The sequence below is a fragment of the Gossypium raimondii genome, chromosome 12, assembly GCF_025698545.1.
Source record: "Gossypium raimondii isolate GPD5lz chromosome 12, ASM2569854v1, whole genome shotgun sequence".
NCBI lineage: Eukaryota > Viridiplantae > Streptophyta > Magnoliopsida > Malvales > Malvaceae > Gossypium > Gossypium raimondii.
In genome coordinates this window covers 20,631,850-20,636,105 of record NC_068576.1, presented here as the reverse complement: position 1 = coordinate 20,636,105, position 4,256 = coordinate 20,631,850, and the positions used below count along the sequence as shown (strand labels likewise).

At 36.1% G+C, this 4,256-nt stretch overlaps 1 non-coding gene across 1 annotated transcript; it reads left to right on the top strand.

The window, feature by feature from the left end:
• The first annotated feature begins 2,714 nt into the window (after positions 1 to 2,714).
• On the top strand, positions 2,715 to 2,821 carry LOC128035742 (small nucleolar RNA R71). Its single transcript, XR_008192292.1, has one exon. It is a non-coding gene; the product is annotated as a small nucleolar RNA R71 (small nucleolar RNA).
• The last annotated feature ends 1,435 nt before the right edge of the window (positions 2,822 to 4,256 follow it).

Sequence of the window (4,256 nt, the reverse complement as noted above, 5' to 3'; positions counted from 1 at the left end):
CTTTAATTTTTCTTTGACCCATCACAGCTCCAGCAGCATAATCACTTGCATCACACATCAACTCAAAAGGTGTGCTCCAATCAGGTGTAATGATTATTGGGGCTAAGATTAACCCTTTTTTCAGCTCTTCAAAAGCTTCTAAACATACTTTGTTGAAATCGAACACTGTATCCTTCTCTAACAACAAACACAACGGCTTAGAAATTTTTGAGAAATCCTTGATAAACCTTTGGTAAAAATTGCCATGGCCTAAGAAACTTCTGACTCCTTTCACATTAATTGGGGTCGGTATTCTTTCAATTATGTCCACCTTTGCTTTGTTGACTTCAATTCCTTTCTTTGAGATCTTATGACCTAAGACAATCCCTTCATTGACCATAAAATGACATTTTTCCCAATTAAGGACAAGGTTCGTCTCTTCGTATCTCTGCAGTACCTTAGCCAAATTCTCAAACAGATATCATAAGTGTTACCAAAAATAGAAAAATCATCCATGAAAACCTTAGCAAAATTTTCAACCATATCAGTAGATATTGCCATCATGCGTCGTTGAAAAGTTACAGGTGCATTGCATAAACCAAAAGGCATTCGCCTAAAAGCAAATGTACCGTATGAACAAGTAAAGGTTGTTTTATGTTGGTCCTCTGCCGCTACAACTATTTGGTTATATCCCAAATAGCCATCTAAAAAAATAATAGAATTCATTACCTGCCAATCGATCTAACATCTGATCCATAAAAGGCAACAGAAAATGGTCTTTCCGAGTAACTTTGTTCAACTTTTTGTAATCAATACAGATTCTCCAACCGGTAATAGTTCTTGTTGGAATTAACTCATTACGCTCATTTTCAACAATCGTGATTCCAACATTCTTCGGCACACACTGCATCAGACTTACCCAGAACTATCTGAAATAGGATAGATGATTCATGCATCTAACCATTTAATCACTTCCTTTCTCACAACTTCTTTCATAATAGGATTGAGCCTCCTTTGCCCATCAATTCAAGCCTTTTCACCTTCTTCTAAAATGATTTTCTGCATGCAAAAAGAAGGGCTTATACCTCGAATATCAGCTATGGTCCAACCAATTGCTTTCTTAAATTTCTTTAGAACAACAATTAGTTGCTCCTTTTGATCTTTCGTCAGTTCCACTGAAATAATCACAGGCAAAGTAGAACAGTCACCTAAATAAATGTATTTCAAATGGGAAGGAAGTACCTTTAGTTTGAGTTTAGGTGGTTTTTTAATTTACAAATTGGGTTGCACAAATTCTCTGACTTCCAACTCTAACGGTTCATATCGTGTGGATTGAATAAAATTTCTCAGATTGGCTTCCATCAAAGCCATGTTTTATTTACCTTCTTCATCCTCCAAAAGGTCAAGATCTAAGGCTTTTTCCAATGGATCTTTTTCAAAATTGTATTCTATAGAAACCAAGGTTTCTATCTCTTCCATAACTGAACACTACTCTGCTGGATCGGGAAATTTCATCGCTTTAAGAATGTTAAAGGTTACCTGGTCGTTTTGAACTCGCATGGTGAGGTCTCCTTGGACAGCATATCCTTCATAAACTTCACATAATTCGACATTTGTTTTAAAGCCTCTACCAATGGAATATTGATGTGTAATTACTTTAGAACATCCAAAAACTTCTTGAATTGCACCTCATGTTTCTGCTTGTGTTGCTGCAATCTTTGCGGATATGTAGGTGATGGAACTTTTGGTTGAACCGGATAACTTTTCTGAGTAGGTAATTTTGTATCCAAAGAAGATGTTAAAATATCTGAATTCACTAAGTCAGGGTTTACCTTATCAGATTTGTAGATTCTGATTCCTTTGGTGTAGGAACTTCAACAGCTAGTTGATTCTTCTCAACGGGCTTATCTTCGACATCAATCAATCGGGGTTCTAGAATTTTACCACTTCACAATGTCACTACCTTGATATGTTCTTTACCCAAATTTCTTAGATTCTTAGTATCGCTCAGCAAGGTTCCTTGTGGTCTATTATGTAGCTCCATAGCTAACTAACCCATTTGGTTTTCCAAATTTTTCAATGGTGCTACTTGGATTTGAATCAAGGTGTCCTTCTTTGTCATGTACGCTTTCAACAAGTTCTCCAAACTATTTGATGCCTCAGCTTAAGGTGGTTTTGGAGCTTGCTGATTAAACCCTTGAGATTGGTTGGGTCTTTGTTGTAATAAGTTGTTTTTTGGTCCATTTCCTTGGTTGCTCCAAGAAAAGTTAAAATAATTACGCCATGAAGAATTGTAAAAGTTGGACTAGGGTCCTTGTCCACTCCTATTTTGGTATTGGTTCCTCACATAGTACACTGACTCAGTATTTGATGGACAATTCTCAAAAGAATGACCTTCCCCATAGTACACACAGAAAACTATTTCAAATGGACTTGGTGGCTGAGCTGCAAAATTATTAGTACTATTAGCGATTAACTATTTTAACATAGAGGAAATAGATGGTACCTGAGCTGAGAACGAAGTGAAAGAGTCAACTTCATGAACTCTGGCTACACGTCTTCCTGAAGTGGTTTGATTTGTTGGCCATTGGTAGTTATTACTCGTGATCCTCTCGAGGATCTCATAAGCCATTATAAGACTGAGAAAAATTGCACCATTCGCGGAAGCATCTACCATCATTCTTGTATGTGCATTTAGACTATTATTGAATGTCTCCAACTGGATACAGTGAGGAATCCCATGACAAGGCCACTTATGAAGTAACTCCTTGAATTGCTCCCAAGCCTCATACAAAGACTCGTCATCCAATTGTTGGAAAGTTATGATCTCGTTCCTCAACTTAGTGTTTCTGCTGGATAGGAAATACTTAACCAAAAATCTCTCCGCTAATTCTGGCCATGTAGATATGGAACTTGGTGGCAATGAATTAAGCCATGCTCGTGCTCGATCTCACAACGAGTACAGAAACAACTTCAACCTCAGTGTGTTTTCAGTCACACCGGCTATCTTGAATGAATCACTCACCTCCATAAACAATCGAAGGTGGAGATATGGATCTTCTATGGGCATACCACTAAATTGGCCCACCGTTTGTAGCATTTGAAACATCATTGGTTTCAATTCAAACTGGATTGCCTTAATATCTAGCCTTCTAATTCCTGGGTTTAACTCACTAAAAAGTGGCACAGCATATTGTCTGATGCATCGATCCCTATCATCGACAATGAGGATAAGATTTCGACACGACCGGCTTCATTACCTTGGTCTTGATTTTGATTCCTAAGGTCCATCTCGACTTGTCTTTGAGCTGTTCGTTCATGTCTTCTTTGTTTGAAAGTTTACTCAATTTCAGGGTTTACATGGAGTAAATCCATAATTCGATCTATGCTCATAAATACCTGAAAAGAAAATCACAAAAATTAAAAAGAATAAGTTAGTAATGTTAGAAATAAATCAAATTGAAAATAAATAAGTTCACAAAAAAATGGCTATGGCAACAGTTAAAGATCCCCGGAAACGACGCCAAAAACTTGTAATGCGTAGGTTTATGCAAGTGTACACAGTCGTTATCAGTAAGTATCAAGTTATCGTCTTCACAAGGATTGTATTTATGCTAAGTCACTTAATTTGTAAAATTATATTAACAATTTGGTAAATAAAAACACAATATAGTTGAGAAGTGGTGATTAAAATATATTAAACTAAACGCAATGATCCCTAATGCAAATTATCCTAAGTATGAAAACTATATGAATGAAATAGATTTTAGTAAACCCTTAACCCTAAACCCTAAAATTAAACACAATTTGCAACAATTATAACATAAATAAACTAGGACAATTACTTTAATTAAACTTAATTTATTATCAACATGCTTAATAACATTTAGAAAAACATTCCATGGCAACTCGATCTTTCATGAGTTTGGAAACCACATTAGGTCCTTTCGGAATCCTTTACTTAGTAAATACGCATTTTACTAATCCTTATTTACTAAGGGTTTCTTAGTATTCGTGTGAAGTAACAGGGACGTGTCAGGTTTGAAACAATTTAATCACACAAATCTAAAAAATATGCAGATAACAGAGCTTGGTTAGAGTTGTTATGCAACCTACAATTTAAACGGGTCAGTATCTAAATTGAGCATGCATATTTCAATTATATGTCCATTAGCCGTCGTCTAGTCAGGATCACTCAGCTAATTCAGGTGCATTCCAATCACGTATGAACGAAATACAGACTTGATTTTAATTGAAAACATGACCGATTGAGGCAC